Here is a 13,793-nt window from a genome sequence, read left to right on the forward strand (position 1 = left end):
ACCTTGTATGCAGGCTGATCAATGTGGTAGCTCCAGTTATTGTTAATCAATAATCACTTCCTACTCTTCCCCCGGCACCCACACCCCTGCCAGTCTCCACTCCCTGCCCTCTCCCCTGCCACACACAGGGGGACTGAATTTTCCTGACACTTGACTTTGATTTGGCCATATGTTTTGCTTTATCAGCAGAACATTAAGAGGAAGTGATAATCAAAAGCTGAAATGTACTTGCACAATTGAATCTGTTCTTGCATTCTTGCTGTCCCAATGGGCACATGCCTGGACTAGCCCACAGGTAAATGGAATCCATCTAGCTCTGATAAGCTGCCACAACTAAGCCTAGCCAACCTCAGAAACATGAAAAATAATGGTTTCATGGTTTCTTGAAGGACTGAGTTTTTGCAGTCGTTTGTTACACATAATTATCTTGGCAACTGATAACTGATAAAGATGTTGTAAGAAGGGGAACTCCCGAGAGTGGGCTTTTGTCTAACATTTGTAAATGAATTGTTCAAGGAGACATGTATCAACAAAGCAAAAGACTTTCTTGGTGTTTGAAAATTCATTAATTTATTTTTATCTCTGCTGGGTCTTCACTGCTGCATGGGCTTTTCCCTAGTTGCAGTGAGTAGGGGCTACCCTCATTGTGGTGTGTGGGCTTCTGATTGTGGCGACGTCTCTTGTTGCAGAGCACCAGCTCTAGGGCACGAGGACGGTAGTTGCAGCATGCTCATTAGTTACTGTTCCTGGGTTTAGAGCACAAGCTCAGTAGTTGTGATGCACAGGCTTTGTTGCTCCATGACATGTGGGGTCTTCCTGGACCAGGGTTCAAACCTATGTCTCCTACACTGGCAGACAAATTCTTTACCACTGAGCCACCAGGGAAGCCCTGCAAAATACTTTATTGGGAAGGGGTGTCTGGGCAGAGTGCAGTAGGGTTAGGGAACCCAGGAGAACTGCACCATGTGGCTCACTGTCTCAGGTTTTATGGTATTGGGGTTAATTTCCCAGTTGTTTCTCGCCAATCATCTTGCTTGGCCTATATTTGGTCTGACATAGGCTCCTTCCTGGTGGTGTGCACATCTCTCAGTGGATGGATTCCATCACAAAGAATTGTGGGAGATCGGTAGGATAACATTATTAGTGGCATCTCCTCGCTCCTTTAGGCCCCTTTTGAATTCTCCTGGTTGGTTTTTGGCAGTGTCATCTTGTTCCTTATCAGAACTGCCTTTCTTGAGACAACTAGATGAGTAGTTATCAAAATGCTTGGCCAACTCAAGTGGTTTTGGTCAATGTTTCCCTAACAGAGACACCAATAATAAATGCAAGGGACAGATTGCCTTGCCTGGGTGTAAGTTCCAGCTGTTATACACTAACCACCTGACTTTTGCACACTGAACCTCTCTGGGCCTGTTTCACAGTGTTTTCTAACATGGAACATAAAAACAAGAGTGCTCTAGAAAAACATTTTCTCTAGGTAAAAAATGACTTTGGACTAACTGGTAAGCTTGACAATGTGGAAATCATGTTGAGAGATTAATGTAATATGTAGGAGGATTTAATAGTAGTTAGGCATAAAAATGAAAAAAAAATGAGGCAAGAATTGCCTTGTGAGAAGCAGAATTTATATTAAATGAAAACCGTTGATGTGATAATCATAGTATATTACTTGACTCAGCAGCAAACAGTCATAATGGTGTAAATGCTGAATATTGATATGAACAATAGGGGAGCAGAATTTGCTATCCCAAAATATGCCTCTTTGGCAAAAGGATTATTTTAAGCTGGTTATTTTTAAGAAACTGCAGGTACAGGAGATCTGAAAACTGTGAAGAAGTTACCCTTTTGTAAGAGACATTTACCTGTAGAAGAGAACTCTCCAATACTATACGATAATCACTTATGTGGGTGCATGCGTGCTCAGTTGTATCTGACTCTTTGCAACCCCATGGACTGTAGCCTGCCAGGTTATATGTAGAATCTAAAAAATAGTACAAATGAATTTATTGACAAAATGGAAACAAAAACACAGACACAAACAAACTTATGGTTACCAAAGGGTAAGGGAGGGAAGGATAAATTAAGAGTGTATAATTAAAAGTTACACACCGCTATATAAAAAACTACAAGGATTTATTGTATAGTACAGGGAACTATAATCTATATCTTGTAATAACCTATGATAGGAAAGAATCTGAAAAAAAACAATATATATATATGAATCGCTTTGCTATATACCTGAAACTAAGACAATTTATAAGTCAACTAATACTTCAGTTAAAAAAAGATAAACCTTCATTTGTAAGGATATCTCCCTCACTGTACCAGGAAGAGTATGATAAATTTACCTCTAGAAACTCCTATCAGTGGAGATGGGAATGACTTAGATTTGCACAACAACCTTACCCTTGTTTATTCTACTTGTACCTTTCCTGGTAAACCACCGTAACTGACTCCCCCCACTCCCAACTTCTTTTGTCTTTAGCTGAAGATGGTATTTAAGGTGGTGGCTTTGGTAATTTTGGTGAGCTACTCAGTTTTCCTTGGCCTCCCCCATGTTTTCAGGAGGTATACATGTTATTAAGCTTTCCTTTTCTCCTTTTATTCTGTCTTTTGTCAATTTTATTATTAGACCAACCAAAGAACCTAGAAAGATAGAAGGAATATTTTTTATTCCCTAACACAAAAATTATGCTACATTTACATTGAAAAGTAGAAGCAAAGGGAACATCACAGCTCTATATTTACATTTATCCTCATTTCTAAGGAGAAGGAAATGGCAACCCACTCTAGTACTCTTGCCTGGAAAATCCCATGGACGGAAGAGCGTGGTGGGCTACAGTCCATGGGGTCACAAAGAGTCGGACTCAACTGAGCGACTACACATCAAGTTTCTAAATGTTATCCCTTAAAAAAAAAATGCAAAGCTTTCTTTTTTATATGTAACTTTATTTATTTGTTTATTTAGTTTTGGTTGTGCTGGGTCACTGCGGCACACAGTCTTCTCTAGTTGTGGTGAGTGAGGGCTGTTCTCTAGCTGCAGTGCACAGGCTCCTCACTGCAGCGGCTTCTCTTGTTGCAGAACATCAGCTCTAGGGTGTGTGGTCTTCAGTAGTTGCAGCTCCCAGGCTCTACAGCGCAGGCTCAATAACTGCGGCTCACGGGCTTGGTTGCTCTGCAGCATGTGGGATTTTGCAGTATCAGGGATCAAACCCATGTCTCCTCCATTGGCAGGAGGATTCTTTACCACTGAGTCACCAGGGAAGCCCTCAACTTTATCACTTTTGACATTTGGGGCCACATAAGTCCTTGTTGGAGGGGCTATACTGCACCCTGTAGGATATTTAGCAACATCCCTAGTCTCTATCTACTAGAAGCCAGTAGCACCCTCTCCAGTTCAAAATCACCAGTCTGCCCTAATTAAAGAGTGGTATTATAATGTCTAAAATTATTGAAGTTTTGAGGATGTAAAAGTATGTTTCGATTACTTATTTTGCACCTTATTTGGGAAATATCCCTCTGAATAATGTATTCTCCTGAAGACTAGAGCTTAAGAGATGGCCATGTTCAACTACTCTGCAATAAAATTTGGATTTATCATTTATTTACACTAACAATCCTCATGTTAACAATAATAATATGGCATTACAGGTTTGTTTATACAGGCTTATTGGCTCTAAACTCCCTAACAATGTTTTTCTACCTCTGGGTTCGAGAATAGAACCCTTCACATGGGAAATTTATTTCCTACTTTCAGGGAGACAGGGAGATCTAAGTGTCCCTCTTACATGGGCCATTTCTTTAGTTACTTTCATTTAAAGTAATTAATATGGGGGGGGGGGACTTCACTGGAGGTCCAGTGGTTACTTTGAATTAAAAAAGTAAGGGCTATGAACTGAATTATGTTCCCCACCAGATTCACATTTTGAAGCCTTAACCTCCAATGTCACTCTATTAGGAGATACAACCTGTATAGAGGTAATTAAAGGAAGTCATAAGGGTAGGGCCCTAATCTGATAAGATTAGTGTTTTATAAAAAGAAGGGGGAGAGCTTGCTCTCTATCCACCATACAAAGACAGTGAGAAGGCAGCCATCTGCAAGCCAGGAAGACAGCTCTCATTAAAAAAGAATCCTACCAAAACTTGGTCTCTGACTTCTAACGTCCAGAACTGACAAAGTAAATTTCTGTTGCTTAGTATCTGGTGCATATTTCCTTAGTTTTTTTTTAACAAATGCCCAAATCACCACCAAATGGAAGAAATTAACTAATTGATGACCAAAAGCACATAGCTCCCAGACCCACTGTCCCTTAAGGATTGATAATGTTAACCCCTGTTACCTCACCATCAACCAATCAGAGAATTATGCATGAACTGACCTCATACTCTGGGACTCCTCCTCCCCAACCTTGCCTTTGTTAAAAAGTCCTTTCAAAAAACCCATCAGGGAGTGTTTTGAGCACTAGCTGCCCTGGACTCCTTGCATGGCACTCTGCAACAAATGTTGCACTTTTTTTTCACCATAATTGGGAGTCAGTAAATTGGCTTTACTACATGCAGGTGAGCAGATCCAAGTTTGGTTTGGCAATGTGACTTTTATACTGTGCTTTTCACAGGGTGTCCAGGTCAGAATAGAGGCAGAGTAGGATAGTCATCGGAGAAGGCGATGGCACCCCACTCCAGTACTCTTGCCTGGAAAATCCCATGGACGGAGGAGCCTGGTAGGCTGCAGTCCATGGGGTCGCTGAGGGTCGGACATGACTGAGCGACTTCACTTTCACTTTTCACTTTCATGCACTGGAGAAGGAAATGGCAACCCACTCCAGTGCTCTTGCCTGGAGAATCCCAGGGACGGGGGAGCCTGGTGGGCTACCGTCTATGGGGTTGCACAGAGTCGGACACGACTGAAGCGACTTAGCAGCAGCAGCAGGATAGTCATTGCCTTTCCCAGGTGGCATTAGTAGTAAAGAACCTGCCTGCCAATGCAAGTGATGTAAGAAATGTACGAGTTCAATCCATGGATCAGAAAGACCCCCTGGAGGAGGGCATGGCAGCCCACTTCAGTATTCTTGCCTGGAGACTAATGGACAGAGGAACCTGGACAGCTAAAGTCCATAGAGCTGCAAAGAGTCAGACAGGACTGAAGTGACTTATCACACAAGCATGCAGGTCAGTGATTAAAAAACAGGTACTGGAATCAAATCTTGGGTTCAAATCCTCACTTTATTACCAGTCATATGATTTTGAGCAGGTTACTAAACCTCTCCGTGGAGGACTTCCGTGCCCTCTTTTGTAAAACAGGATAATAACAGTGCTTACTTCATGGGGTAAATGTAAGGATGAAGTGAAATAATAGAAGCCAAACACTGAAAAGAGTGCTCAGAATATACAGAAGTATCAAGAGAAATGTCTTCTTGCAAGAATATTGATTATGGAAGACTTACTTTGTGAAGCTGAAAAGGAACATGAAACCAGAGTGTGGCAGAACGTTGACCACCAGATAAGCAATCCCTACATTGCTCTACCAAAACTCATTTAAGAATGATGGTTTTCAGGGACTTCCCCACCAGTCCAGCAGTTAAGACTCTGCACTCCCAATGCAGGGGGCACAAATTCAATCCCTTGTCCAGGAACTAAGATCCTGTAAGGAGTGGCAAAAAAAAAAAAATTAAAACAAAAAAATGGTTTCCAATTCCCTCATTCTAAATCCCTTGGCTTCCTCTCCATTTAGAAATCAAAGCTATTGACCTTTCCTCCTTCACCAGGATCCTTTGAAGTACATGTTTTACTCTAATCTTTAGTGGAGCTTCGGGGCCTCAGTAATTCGTCAGCTCCTTTTATCATGCCACAGCATTTCTGATCAAACGGAATTTGAGGAGAAGGCAGAATCCATCCTGTCAAACAGTAGACAAAGAAACTCTCATAATAGCTCAGTGTTCTCACATGGCCTCAAGTCTTAGGTGTCCTGGAATGCTCCTAATCTGTAGAAAGGCACCAAGTGTCTTGAATATAGAAAAGAGACACATAATAAAAGGACAAATTTGGCTGTTAAATGTATCCATGTCTTAAAAGTTCAAATTGTACTGATTGCATTTTTAAAAATGTTTTTATAGTATGGGTTGATAGAGGGATCAGCACATTTTTTTCTGCAGAAGGTTGGATAGTAAATATTAATATTTTAGGTTTTTTTGGACTATATAGTCTTTGTCTCAACTATTCATCTCTGTCAGTGTAGGGAGAGCAACCACAGGCAGTAATAAACAAATGGGTGTGACTGTATTGCAATATGTGTTATTTACAAAAGCAGGTGGAGAGCCAGTTTTGGCCCAAGGGGCATAATTTGCCAAACACTAGCCTAGTAGTTTCTCAAACTTGAGTCATGCCTGTACCACCTTCATAGTTACTTCTAAATCTATGCACGTCTATAATCATGTTGATTATAAAATTATCATTCTATTTTTAAATAAAGTGAAAGTTGTTCAGTGGTGTCTGACCCTTTGCAACCCCATGAACTGTAGCCTGCCAGGCTCCTCTGTTCATAGAATTCTCCAGGTCAGAATACTGGAGTGGGTAGCTGTTGCCTTCTCCAGGGGACCTTCCCAACCCAGGGATCGAACCCAGGTCTCCTGCATTGCAGGCAGATTCTTTATCAGCTGAGCTACCAGGATAAGTAGACTGTAAAATATAAATATTAGTAAGTAAAAGGAAAATTAGAATAGCTTATACTAAAAAGTTTACCTTAAAAAATAAACACAATTGAAACCGAGCATCACAATTAAAAGGCTAATGAGGAAATCAACAAGGTAGCAGAGTAGAAGGATATGACCTCACCTCTTAACAAAAACACCAAAATCACAACTAACTGTTGAACAATAATAAACCAAAAAATTCTGCTGCTGCTGCTGCTAAGTCGCTTCAGTCATGTCCGACTCTGTGAGACCCCAGAGACAGCAGCCCACCAGGCTCCCCCTGGGAGAGGGGATTCTCCAGGCGAGATCACTGGAGTGGGTTGCCATTTCCTTCTCTAATGCATGAAAGTGAAAAGTGAAAGTGAAGTCGCTCAGTCGTGTCCGACTCTTAGCGACCCCATGGACTGCAGCCTACCAGGCTCCTCTGTCCATGGGATTTTCCAGGCAAGAGTACTGGAGTGGGGTGCCATTGCCTTCTCTGCAAAAAATGCTGGAACCTACCAAAAAAGATACCTTACATCCAAAGACAAATAAGAAGACACAATGAATTGATAAGAGGAGCACAATTGCAATAAAATGCTAATTGACATTTGTAGAAGTGAGGTTTACCTATAAAGACAAAGGTCCCTAACAGAGCTAGTCTCAACAGTACCTCGATCATTCCACCTTAGCCGTTGTGGCCTTAAGATCTCTCCTTATGTCATTCCCATCATTATAGCACCTGTTGTCGTTGTTCAGTCGCTAAGTCATGTCCAACTCTTTGCAACCCCATGGACTGCAGCACACCAGGCTTCCTTGTCCTTCACCATTCCCTGGAGTTTGCTCAAACTTCATAGTCCACTGAGTCAGTAATGCTATCCAACCATCTCATCCTCTGTCGACCCCTTCTCCTCCTGCCTTCAATATTTCCCAGCTGCTGCTGCTGCTGCTAAGTTGCTTCAGTAGTGTCCAATTCTGTGCGACCCCATAGACGACAGCCAACCAGGCTCCCCTGTCCCTGGGATTCTCCAGGCAAGAACACTGGAGTGGGTTGCCATTTCCTTCTCCAATGCATTAACGTGAAAAGTGAAAGTGAAGACCTGTCCGACTCTTATCGACCCCATGGACTGCAGCCTACCAGTCTCCTCCATCCATGGGATTTTCCAGGCAGGAGTACTGGAGTGGGTTGCCATTGCCTTCTCCAATATTTCCCAGCATCAGAGTCTTTTTCAATGAGTTAACCCTTCGCATCAGGTGGCCAAAGTAATGGAGCTTCTGCTTCAGCATCAGTCCTTCCAATGTATATTCAGGATTGATTTCCTTTATGATTGACTGGTTTGATCTCCCTGCAATCCAAGGGACTCACAAGAGGCATCAATTCCTTGGTGCTCAGCCTTCTTTACGGCCCAACTCTCATATCCCTGCATGACTACAGGAAAAACAATAGCTTTGACTACACGGACCTTTGTAGGCAAAGTGATGTGTCTGCTTTTTAATATGGTGCCTGGGTTTGTCTGCAGACACCATATGCAGTGATTTTGGAGCCCAAGAAAATTTCATGTGCATGAGCTATTTTGCCCACTCAGACTGTTTGTACCTGCTTCTTTACCTGGTTAACTCTGTCAAGGAGGAAGACATTTTCTTCTACTGCTCCAGGTTCTTCTGGCTAAATTGACAAGAGATAGATTAACAGGAGAAAGTCAAACAAAAGTTTAACAACATGTATACATGTGGAGACCATGGAGAATTGAGTAACTCTCACCTTAAATACCATCTTCAGTGAAGACAAAAGAGGATGTTGGGTGTAGTGGTTTGGAATTTCAAAGGGGAGGAAGCCAATTAACATTGCAATGAAAAAGCAAATGTTTGGTAAACAGATGTTCACTGGGCTGTGCAGAGACAAAGGAACACAGAGCGGACTCTCGTCTATAGGCTCTGCCAAGTTTTCCCCACCACACTCAATCCATAGTCTTTGCAGATATTGCTGGTGATTGCTGTATTCTGGGAACAGGTCTTCAGTCTAAATTCTTTTAAAGAGTTCCCTGATGGTTCAATGGTCAAAAATTTGCCTACCAATGAAGAAGACTTGGGTTTGATCCCTGGTTTGGGAAGATTCCATATACCGTGGGGCAACTAAACCTTCCAGTCACAACTTCTGAAGCCCACGCTCCCTAGAGCCTGTGCTCCACAAGAGAAGCCACTGCAATGAGAAGCCTGCGCAGTGCAAATAGAGAGTAACACCCACTCTTTGTGACAAAAGAAAAGTCCGAGCAGCAGCAAAGACCCAGCAGAGCCAAAACTTAATTAATTAATTTTTAAAAAATGGATTAAAGAAAGTATTGTTTTAATGAAAAGCATGTTGTTGTTAAATAGAAGCTGCTTCACTAGTTTCAGTCTTTACTCAAGTGTCTCTTCTCGATGGGGTCCATTCTGACTACATTGACAATTGCAATCTGCCAACACCTCCTCCAGGAACTCTTGACCACTCTTTCCCTAGTCTTTTTTCCTCTTTCCAGAACACTTACTGCCTTCCAACATTGAATTTGTTGGTTGATGATTTATTGTTTATCTCTGCACTAGACCTTCCACAAGGAGGAACCTTTGTCTTTTTTCTTCACAGACACATCCCCTCTGTCTAGAACAGTACATGGCCATATTCGAACTCAATAAATACATGATGGATAAAAGATTTAAAGGCAACATAGATTACAAAAGTCCTTCTTATAGAAATGCTATGAACTACAAACATTTAACAAAAACTCGAACAAAAAAAGAGGGCAATAGCAAATGTATAAAAGATATTATCTTAATATCATACCTGGGGCAAAGGAACAGAAAGAGTTAAACTACGGCACTAAGAAGTAAGCTTGGTTTACTTCTTGGTGCGTGTCTAGGCAACATAGGAATAGTCCTACAAAGGAAAAAATCAGGCTCTAATTCCAATTCCTATTGTGATTTGCATGGAATTAGCAAGATGCTTTTCCATTTATGAATCTGAAAGTCTTAATTTAATAAGAGATGTTTAAGAAGAAATTAATATTTTGTCTTCAAAAGGCACATTTCAGAATTAAGCTTGTGCTGTCACCTTATTACTATAGAGGCCACATAACTGACTCAGTGTTAAATCACCTAATTTCATTAAATTAATGTCAAAGTTAATAAAACATGGAAACCTTATATATATATATATATCTTTACATGGTTTACATCTTGAAACTCGAAAACTATAACATATATAACTTTTCACTTAGTGTATTTTTTTAAAGGGGTATGCAGCCTTTTCCATATGTGAATACATATTTCTTTTCAGAAATTAATGTAAACAATCAGCCATGTTTTATAAAATAGGTTTTTCTGGGCATTGCATGTTTAAATTGGTTTATAGGCAATCTTAGACCACTTTAAATGTTCAAGAAGCACATTATTAAAAGAAACCTTCCAGTGGAAAGAGAATTAACTTAAACACCTGTTTTCCTTTCATTTTAACCCTATTGGGGATATGGTATGCTAATTTTGCTTCTTTTCTGTTCTCAGAGCAATTGAAAAAAAAGAAATTCTTTCATGTTTGGATTTAAGCAGACAGTAGAAAACACAGCTGTAAATTATCAATATGAATGAAAAAGCCCTCAACTGATGACAACTTTCATTTTGTTGACACATAGGAAACTTTCTCTTGCTCCATATAGGTAAATGTTTTCTCTTTCATTATGTGATCTTTATAATTAATGTTCCAAACCAGTACCTATTCACTCTTATTCAAAAAGGCAAGACATCTTTTTTGCTTAATATCAGCCAGCACCCCAACTGGGAACAGTGAAGGGCTGGTCTTCTGAGTTCTTCCTTTTATGTCGATAGAGTCCCACTTCCATGACAACTGTGAAATAACTAGCGATGCCAGAAATGCCATAAAATTGTTTAACTCTGTTAAATATATTCTTTTAAGATTCTGTTAAAAATGACACTGTATATGTGTATAGTACAAAAAAGAACTCAATGAACCATTCATTTGCTTAAAATTTCAACTTACTTTCATCAAGTAGAAAATTTTTTTGTAAAATTGCTTATTAACCATTTGTTGAAATAACATTAATTTTCTGTGTTTATTGGTCTTCAAAAATCCCAGTTATCATTTTTTAGAATAGAAAGGGCACTGAGTTGAGAGATAAAAAGTAACCACTGGAGTCTCACCTTCCAGCCCAACTACACATTTGTTGTTCAGTCTTGGACATGTCATTTGGTCTTGTTGAACCTTGGTTTCTTCATCTGCAAAACAAAAAAACTGTACTATATTATGCCTTAGGGCTTTCTCAGTGTATAAATCATCCAAATATTAGTTTTTAAACTCATTTTTAAATTCTTAGAGAAGTGTTATTAACAATTATCCTAGAAATATTATTTTATTTTTTTAAAAGTTTGTGATACATAGGCACAGTTTTATATCAGTTGTGCAAATGGAAGAGGAACTTGTTGACAGGAAAATAATTGGATTGGAGCCATGGACACCCAAGAATAAAACTCCCAGATTCATGCTCCACAGTTCCTAAATTGACCAACCTGTGCAACTTTAGATGATATCAGCAGATCAAGAATTTATACGAGGAACTTTCCTCATGGTCCATTGGTTAAGAATCTGCCTGCCAATGCAGGGGACACAGGTTCAATTCCTGGTCCAGGAAGATCCCACATGCTTAGGAACAACAGAGCCAGTGTGCCACAAATACTGAGCCTGTGTGCTGCAGCTACTGAAGCTTGCATGCCCAGAGCCTGTGCGACAAGAGAAGTGACCACAAAAGACCCAGTACAGCCAATAAATAAATAAGGGAAAATACGTTTTTAAAAGAATCTATGTGAAAATTTTGTTTAAAAGGTATATCCCCAAGGTACGACATGGCGACCGAACAACAGCAACAATAGCATTTGTTTATACTTATGATTTTAATTCTAAAGCCATAAAGTGTTCTCTGTAGAACTCTTAAACTGTAACAGTACACAAAAGGAAATTGCACTCATAGAAAATACATCAGAAGTGAACTGTAATGTAATTTTGGATAATTACACGTGTCAACATAGGTTCATCAGTTGTAACAGATGCACCACTCTGGGGGAGGCTGTTGATAAAGGAAGAGGCTGGGCATGTATGGGTGCAGGGAATATATGGGAAATCTCTATACCCTCAATTTTGCTGTGAATCTAAAATGTTCTAAAAATTATAATATCTTAATTTTAAAAAGGGAAGTTGCAAATCAGTGTAATTTCTGTAAGTGTAATTTCTGTTTTGGAGTAAACTATATGAAATCATATATGCTTATTTATTTGCTTAAGAACTGGTCCAAAAGAAATTAATTTATTTTGCAGTTCTGCATTGCTTTCATTTTTCAATATTTCCTATTGTTAAATTTTTTAAATTCATGCTAAACCAAATTTGGGCTTTCCAGGTGGCTCTAGTGGTAAAAAAACAACACACCTGCCAATGCTGGAGATTTAAGAGATGCCGGTTCAATCCTTAGGTTGGGAAGATACCCTGGAGAAGGAAATGGCAACCTATTCCAGTATTCTTGCCTGAAGAATGCCATGGACAGAGGAGCCTCGCAGGCTATAGTCCATGGAGTCACCTGAAGGGCATCAAACTATAAATTGTTGTATAAGAGCATAAACTTATGTCAATATTGAGTCCATATTTCTACTAAACTGGCCTTTAAATCATAGCCCATAGGCAAAGAATCTCATCAACCCAAGCACTTGCCCTATTTTGGTATTATATTAATAGATTTCTTCTTATATATAAAGAACATTAGGGACATTGAAAATAATTACAATTAGAATCAAAGAATATTAGTGTTTGGAAGGAACTAATAAAAACCAACAATTATTAAGTGTTCAATATTTGTCATCTATCTTTCCAAGGGGTTTTTCTATTGTAATTTGTTTTGTCCCCCACAACTTTATTGTTAGACCCATTACACAGCTAAAGAAATAGAGAAACAGAGTTGGAATAACATAACCAAGGTTACCTGTAGTAAGTGGTAGAACTGGGATTTGAAGCAAGTCATTGAGCTACAGATCCTTATCTATTAACCACTTACTAACTAGCATTCCTTCCAGGGGAATTCTTTTGATGGTTTAAAAATAGACAGAACACATCATAAGGTGGTCTTTTTTATAGGAGCAGTTTTAGGAATTTGAGAGTTTTTATTTTTAATTATACTGAACCCAAGTCTACTTCCTTGTATCTTGTACCCAATCATCTTGGTACATCTGTCCAGAATGACATAGAACAAGTCAGAGAACCAGAAACCTTCGAGTCATAAAGAATCATAAAAATTACACTGTTAGGACGTCTTTCACATGCTTCTTCATATAAATGGAATTCAGAGAGAGCTACCATATCTTCCTGTTTTACTCTCTGAGCTTCATTTTCCCTATTTCTTCAAAGGGAAGAAATCCCCTATTTCACAAAGGGACTCAGCCATACATTCACAGGTATCCACTCCCCTACAAACTTCCCTCCTATCCATGCTACCACATAACATTGAGCAGAGTTCTCTATGCTATACAGTAAGTCCTTGTTGCTTATGCATTTTAAATATAGCAATGTGCACATTGTTCTCAATTTCTTCGACCTGAGCTCATTCTTTGGAAAACACGGCAGATTGTCAAAGTTTTTCTTTTTTGACGGGCAGAAACGAATTTAGCATTCAAAATTTTGTGTACTGCAAAATCAGAGAAAATTATTTCTTAATCCAGATAATGATATGGTTTGATGGAAAGGACCTCTCTGTCCATGTGTGTGTATCTCATCCTAATACTGGACTAGTGTGATATAACATGGTTGTCCTATTAATGCCAAAGTGTACTGTCATACCAATCACATGAGTAGACATTGGGATCTCATGGTAATGTAATCATCATTCCAGTGTCAAAAAACCATGGAACAGAAACATTCTGGGAATAGAATTATAACACTGAAGAAAATTTACAATGGGAAATAGATGGACCATCTTCCTTGTTCCACTTTGGGTCTTTCTGAAGGGTTTAGAGGGCTCTTGGTTGAAGAGGCAAATGGATGGTTAGCAAGGAGAAACAATGCTATGGCTGGACAGGAAGTCACACTAGGGGACCCTGGGG

Source organism: Bos grunniens, chromosome 4 (assembly GCF_055505025.1).
Source record: "Bos grunniens cultivar Pamir isolate PY7600 chromosome 4, Bosgru_T2T1.0, whole genome shotgun sequence".
In the NCBI taxonomy this organism is placed as follows: Eukaryota; Metazoa; Chordata; class Mammalia; order Artiodactyla; family Bovidae; genus Bos; species Bos grunniens.